The sequence below is a fragment of the Lupinus angustifolius genome, chromosome LG13 (genome assembly GCF_001865875.1).
Source record: "Lupinus angustifolius cultivar Tanjil chromosome LG13, LupAngTanjil_v1.0, whole genome shotgun sequence".
In the NCBI taxonomy this organism is placed as follows: Eukaryota; Viridiplantae; Streptophyta; class Magnoliopsida; order Fabales; family Fabaceae; genus Lupinus; species Lupinus angustifolius.
The window spans coordinates 14,789,650-14,798,133 of record NC_032021.1 but is presented as its reverse complement, the minus strand read 5'-3'; positions in this window follow the sequence as shown (position 1 = coordinate 14,798,133).

The window sequence follows — 8,484 nt, the reverse complement described above, 5'->3', positions numbered from 1 at the left end:
ATTATGTTTAAGAACTAGTTTTCATTTGGATTTATTTGAGACATTTGTTGTACCGTCTTTTAGGCGGAATTTAATTAGTGTTTCCAGCTTGGACAAATTTGGTTTTTCTTGTTCTTTTGGAAATAATAAAGTTAGTATCTACCAAAATTCAAATGTTGTTGGTTCTGGTTCTTTAATTGATAATCTGTCTATGCTTGATGTTTCCAGTTCCACTAATCAAATACTGCAAATAAATTCATGTGGTACAAAACGAAAATTAAAAGAGAATTCAACCACCTTATGGCACAAGCGTTTAGGTCATATATCTAAACAAAGAATTCAAAGACTTGTGACAGATGAAATTATTGACCCTTTAGATATATCAGACTTTGAGGTATGTGTTGAATGCATAAAGGGAAAACAGACAAACAAAATGAAGTTAGGTGCCGAAAGAGCTAAAGATGTCTTAGAACTAATACATACGAATATATGTGGTCCTTTCCCTATGGCTTCCTGGAATGGACAACATTATTTTATTACGTTCATAGACGATTACTCTAGGTACGGCTGCCTATATCTTATACATGAGAAGTCCCAATCCTTGGATGTTTTCAAGTCTTTCAAGGCTGGAGTTGGACTTCAACTTGGAAAGAAAATTAAGGCTGTCAAATCTGACCATGGTGGTGAATACTATGACATATATGATGGATAAGGAGAACAACGTCCATGGCCATTTGTGCTTTTCCTCAGAGAGTATGGAATTGTTCCGTAATACACTATGCTAGGAAAACCTAGCATGAATGGTGTTGTTGAGCGACAAAATTGAACTCTTAAGGATATGATGAGAAATATGATTAGTCATTCTTCCTTGTCAAAGTCTCTTTGGGGGGAAGCTTTAAAGACTGCAATAGACATCCTTAATAGGGTGCCAAGTAAAACACTTAACAAAACCCCATATGAGCTTTGGACTAATAAAAGACCAAGCTTGAAACACTTGCACATTTGGGGTTGACCAGCTGAGGCGCGACCTTATAGACCACATGAAAGAAAACTGGACTCTAGAACTGTCACTTGTTATTTGTTGGCTATGCTGAACGCTCTTGGGGCTATAAATTTTATGATCCCACTTCAAGACTCTTTTTTGAGACTGAAAAATGCAAGATTTCTTGAGGAAGTTGATTTTGGGAAGGAAGAGAACATAATGAATGTTGTCTTTGAGGAAGAACCTGACACTGACAGTGAACAAGTTCTTGTGCCTATTACCACTCAATGGATAAATTCGATAATAGAAGATAATGTTCAAAATATTGTCCCCGACAATATTTCAGAACAAGATAACAATGAGGTTCACCACCAAGAAGTAGAAGTGCCATTAAGAGATCCACTAGAGAGAGGAGAAATGCAATTCTTGATGATTATATTGTATTCTTCAAGAACGTGAGGATGACATTGGGTTAATAGAAGATGATCCATTGAACTTTTGTTAAGCCATGAAAATTTCTAACTCTCAAAAGTGGATCGATGCCATGAAGGATGAGATGAAGTCTATGCATGATAATAACATTTGGGATCTTGTCGAATTACTCGAAGGTGTGAAACCTATTGGTTTCAAATGGATATTTAAAACCAAAAGGGATTCGAAGGGTAATATTGACAGATATAAAGCTCGTCTAGTAGCTAAAGGCTTCACTCAGAAAGAAGGCATTGATTATAAAGAAACCTTCTCTCCAGTATCTTTGAAGGATTCTTTTAGAATAATATTGGCACTAGTGACTCATTTTGATTTAGAGCTACATCAAATGGATGTTAAGACTGTGTTTCTTAATGGTGACATTAAGGAAACGATCTATATGGTGCAACTAGAAAACATTGTGTCAATTGACTCAAAGTCTATGGTATGAAAATTAAAGAAATCCATCCATGGGCTTAAACAAGCTTCTTGTCAATGAATCACAAATTTCATCATGTTATTACCTCGTATGGTTTTGAGGCAAATAAATTTGAAGATTATGTATACAATAAGTTCAGTGGGAGTAAATTTATCTTCTTGGTATTATATGTCGATGATATACTGCTTGCTAGTAGTGATATGGGGCTGTTGCATGAGACTAAGAGATTTCTAATGAAGAATTTTGAAATGAAAGATCTTGGGGAAACTTCTTTTGTATTAGGTATTCAGATACTTAGAGATCGCTCTCAATGTATCCTAAGGTTATCACAAGAAAACTATATAGATAAAGTTCTAGATGGATTTGGCATGAAAGACAGTAAACCATGGGATACCCCTATAGCTAAGGGAGTCAAGTTTAGTCTCAAACAGTGCCCCAATATTGTGAGGTCGATGGTCGATGGTTTATTGTGTACTCTGACCATGGCTGTGGAAATTTATTGTGAGGTTCGATAACATTCCTTATGTTCTCTTCCTATTGTTGTTAGAGTAAAGAACCGCGGACTTGTTGTCACAATAAATCCTCAATGGTCTTTCAATTCCATCGACCACACGTAAGCCACTGACAAATTCCCGCAACCATATGTCATGGTCTGATGTTTCAAAACAAGCCATGAACTCCGTAGCCATGGTTGAAGGGTCTATAAGCGTCTGTTTCGTAGACTTCCAAGAGATAGCACCTCCAACCAATACAAACACATATCCAGAGGTGGAGTGTCTATTTTCTAGACATCCAGCAAAATCGAAGTCAGAGTACCTAATGATCTCTAAATTCTCAAACCTCTGATAAGTTAGCATGTACTCATTTGTTCTCTTCAAGTAACGCATAACACGTTTGACTGCCTTCTAATGATGCATTCCATGATTACTCAAATATCTGCCCAAAACTCCCACAATAAATGCTATGTCGGGACATGTGCAAACTTGAGCATACATTAGACTTCCTACAGCAGATGCATAAGGAATCTTTTGCATCTCGTATCTTTCAAGGTCATTATTGGGGCACGGTTCGAGACTAAACTTGTCTCCCTTAACTATAGGGGTATCCCCTAGTTTACTGTCTTTCATGCCAAATCTATCTAGGACTTTATCTATATAGTTTTCTTGTGATAACCTTAGGATACCTTGAGAGCGATCTCTCAGTATCCGAATACCTAATACAAAAGAAGCTGCAATAGTCCCATATCACTGCTAGCAAGCAGTATATCATCGATATATAATACCAAGAAGATAAATTTACTCCCGCTGAACTTAGGGCATACACAATCTTCAACTTTATTTGCCTCAAAACCATACGAGGTAATAACTTGATGAAATTTGTGATTCCATTGGCGAGAAGCTTGTTTAAGCCCATGGAATGATTTCTTTAATTTGAATACCATAGACTTTGAGTCAATTGACACAATGTTTTCTGGTTGCACTATATAGACCGTTTCCTTAATGTCACCATTAAGAAACACAGTCTTAACATCCATCTGATGTAGCTCTAAATCAAACTGAGCAACTAGTGCCAATATTATTCTAAAAGAATCCTTCGAAGATACTGGAGAGAAGGTTTCTTTATAATCAATTCTTTCTGAGTGAAGCCTTTAGCTAGTAGACGAGCTTTATATATGTCAATATTACCCTTCGAATCCCTCTTGGTTTTATATCTGTCAATCATTGTTGTATTGTTATGAAATATTGTGAGGGACAATATTCTAAACATTATCTTCTATTTCTGAATTTATTCCTTGAATGGTAATAGGCAAAAGTACTTGTTCACTATCAGTGAGAGGTTCGATAACATTCCTTATGTTCTCTTCCTCCCCAAAATCAACTTCCTCAAGAAATCTTGCATTTCCCATCTCAAAAAGAGTCTTGAAGTGAGATCATAAAATTTATAGCCCCGAGAGCGTTCAACATAGCCATCAAAATAACAGCTAACAGTTCTAGAGTCCAGTTTTCTTTCATGTGGCCTATAAGGCCGCGCCTCAACTGGACAACCCCAAATATGCAAGTGTTTTAAGCTTGGCCTTTTATTAGTCCAAAACTCATATGGGGTTTTGTTAACTGCTTTACTTGGCACCAAATTAAGGATGTAAACTACGGTCTTTAAAGCTTCCTCCCAAAGAGACTCTGGTAAGGAAGAATGACTAATCATACTTCTCACCATATCCTTAAGAGTTCGGTTTCGTCGCTCAGCAACACTATTCATGTTAGGTTTGCCTGACATAGTGTATTGCAGAACAATTCCACATTCTATGAGGAAAAAACAAAAATAGCCATTTCACATTATCCTTATTGTTCTTTCTTATCTTATTCTGAGAGGTCATAGCTAGGTGAGCACTTTAAGTCTTATCTCTCTGCAGTCTCTCTTCCTCTTGCACATAGTCCATCTGAGTGTTATAACTCACTTTCAATTGCCCAATGTGTGCAGGAAACGAGATCAAAACCAAGTGCACGAACAAGTCATCACCAAGCTCTAACTTAAGTGACTTGAGTTTTGATACGAGATTAGACATCTCCATAATGTACTCCCTTATGTTCCCTTTTTCCATTTGATTTTATACTTTATGGAGATGAGTTTAGCCAAAAGGCTACTCGTCTCCACTTTTTCATTTTTTGGCAAAGTATGGTTCAATTTCTTCAAGGAACTTTCTTGCACTCTAACCCTAAAAAATAGAGCCCCAAAACGCTCTTGGAATAGAGAGTTTCATGATCATTAGACACATTCAGTTAGAGTGTTCTCATTTCTCAATTTTAACCTCAATGAGGATTTCCAGAGTAGAAATGAGTTTCTCAACCTGAAGTGCCAGATCTAAATCATACAACCAAGAATAATTTCTACGGCTTCCTTATAGACCTTAAAATTTGTCTCATTCATCAATTAGATGTTCTTAAATTGAGCAGAAATATTTACAGCACTAGTAAAATAACAAAACAAATTGCAATCATTCTTGTAATTGAACTCACATTCAACTTTAATATTTAAATTCAAATGATAGTGGGGCACATCACGAGTTACCTAACACAACATTAATATTCAGCATTTGAACAAAATATTAACTTGTAAGTGGTACACTCAATGTAGTAATCAAACATTGATAACCAGTCTGTCAAACAATAAGCCTTTCTTTTGACCGACTTATTATTCATATTGAAAGTCATATAATTATCACATATTTATTACTATAAGTATGTTTGTAATATGGGCCAAATAATAATCTTTCTTTGGGCCAATCACTATTCGCATAAAATGCAAACATATAATTGGCTTGATATTTCATATCAATCACTAATGATACTCTTATTTGTAATGGTCAACTATTGATCATAATGTATGTCAAATAATAAATCATATTTGGACTGATTTATCATTTACATATGCAACTTTATAATAATCACATGTTTACCATCACATGTGTTTATATAATCCGGCCAAATATTAATCTTCCTTTGGGTCAATTAATACTCGCATGGATACATATACCACTAGCATTTGATATTTATCATGAAGAATTCAAAAAAAAAATATCACTTTGGCGACTTCGTGTTTAATATGTTCATTTAAAATGTCAAACAAGTTTATTTTCGAAAAGAAAATTCATTTAGTTGAGTTTGATTCAACATAACCTTAATCCAAAACATATATTATTTATGTACACATATAAATGCATATATCCATTATAGCCTATTGATAGCATTGCATCATTCTCATCATAAAGACTGCATTCGAATTCTAGTGATGGTCCTTTAAATTTTTCCATAAAAACAAATATTAGCATTTTATACATGATTAAACATGGCAGAGCAAACTACCAAACAGAAACAATGTTTCAACAATAGTAACCACTTAATAATGCAATCAACCACCAAAATATTTAACAAACCATAAGTGTTGCAACCATTTAAACAAACAAGTCACGTAATATACATAAAACAAGACATGTGCACATAATAGACTCGTCACAAGATACCTAGTACAATATCAATTTCTAGTCTTTGGACAGAGAAATTAATTTGTAAGTGGTACTCTCAACGTAATGATCAAATATTAACAATTAGTTATGTCAAACAATAGCATTTCTTTGGAGCGACTATTATTCACATGGAAAAAACTTTATAATTGTTACATATTTATCATCACATGTATGTTATTATTTGGCAAATTGTATCTTCCTCTGGGCATAACACAATTCACATAAATAATCTCATACTCATGTGTGTAATTCAATTAGTTTTCACAATAGAGGTTACTTTGACAACATTTTGTATTAATTAATTCAAAAATAATTACCAGACAAAAAGTAAACAATATGATCCATTGTAAAACAAATATAATCTTGGAATTAAAACCTTCATATTTAATATCTTTTATGATTAACAAATCTAATCTCACAATATAATTCCAAATCAAAAAAGAATATAAGACATATATATCAACACATAAAAATGGATGCAATCTTAATCAAATACATAATAGATCCAGAGTTAAATGCATAAAAATATATATGCAAATCATTATCAAAAAAATTCCAAATAGAATATGATCATGTCCAACTTTAAAACATCAAGAGCAAATCTTTTATATATATTTGGTCAATTATTTCATACATACATATATATATATATATACGCACTTCCAAAATACAATATATACACAATATATATTTTATTACAAGCATTAACCTTAAACATAATATATACAGCTTAACTTCAATCATTATTTATGTGTCCTAAAACAAGGTGAATCACATATTTATTGCTCATGATGGTAGGTACATGTTTTATGCAATAACCATATTAAAAAAGAATTGAAAACAATAAGTATAGTATTTAATAATCCCAAATTTAGAGAATCATATTTGATCAAACCATAATTATATATATAACATGCAGATATTCAGATTGCACAATACCCGAATGTATAAGAAATACATATTTCTCACATATATAATACATATATGTATATATATATATATACATTACACATATACTTTAACAAATTGCAAAAACTGTGAAGTAACAAAAGTCAATGTCCAATAGTAAGACATTAGTGCACATATAATATACATATTACATAATAGAGTCATAAAAGTTAATGCAATGTTCATGCACATATATGAATATATACTTCAACGCATGTTGCAATGATTCATAATGCAGATTACTCATAATTCAAATAAGCGAAAGCAGATAAAAGTTATCATAATTATTCCTAAATACCCAATTTTCATAACCAATAACGGAAGCATAAAAATCCCTAAGTTTAAAAATATGGGTTCATAAAAAATTAGAGGAAAAACATCTTTAATGGAGAACCATAAAATTCAGAACCTAAAGCTCTCATACCACTTGTTGGATATTTCCTAATGATTGGTGAAATACCAATTCTAGGATCTTGAATCTCATGATTCTCACACATAATATAAAACATATAAAGTCATACCTGAATCCCTGAATTCATGTTCTCTAGTCTACTCCTTTGATATACCTTTTGAGAGAGTTTTGGTATGATGATCTTCCTCAACCAAATCCTTAATTCCTTTTGGGACCTTCGTTTTCTCTCGGATGGAGAGATGTGAAAACTATTTGTGATTTGGTGTGTTGGAGACCATAACCTTCCTTATGCATTAACTTATAGGGTTCCCATTATCCCCTATGGGTTAACCTGATGAGTATGCACCCATTAAGCACATATACGTTATCAGCTTTTAGAAATCTAAGGGGAGCCAGTAATTAGATAACTTATAATATAACCCCGGAAATAAGTAGCTGATATCATTGTATCAAATATATGATATCCACCTTAATTAGAAATTATAAATTTCTAACAATGTGGTCTAGGTGTAAGTACTAGAAGAATTAATCTATGCTCAATTGTGTCTATTTCTATCACCCCATGTGCTATATTTTATCTATATCTTACTTATACTTTATGAACATGGGTAGGTAAGTCCTCCCTTGTTTGGATTGAATGTAATACGAGTTTGATGTATACACAATGATTTATCTATGTTAAATTCATATAGTTTTGATTGTCTTTGAGTTCTTGCATGCGCTTAATGCTTGCTTTAAGTTTAATCATCTTATTGCATGATATTTGAATAAAATGATTAATATCATACTTGCATAATTCTGAACTTGGATAACTTAACAATTGTTACATTTTCTAGACATAAACTTGTATTAACTTGTCATCTCATGCATGTTACTTTGTTGGTATCTAGACGTAGAACTAATTTTGTAACTTTATAACTCTCAAATTTGATGTCATAACTACTAGACATAGAGGTGTGCATAAATGTTCATATAATTTAATTTTGTTAATCTAGACTACTAAACACGGAGGTAGATTGCTACGGTATAAGTGTAGACCAAGACTTTGGCGGCTAATATAATTGAGGTGTTATATTAAACTCAACTTTACATGCATAGACTACTAGATATAGAGTATGTTATGCAGGTCATAAATATTAATCTTATGAGTAAAATTGCTAGAATAGAGCTTTATAGCATATGTTGCTAAATTGATTAAGATATATGCTTTTAGTAATCTTGAAGTCATCTATATC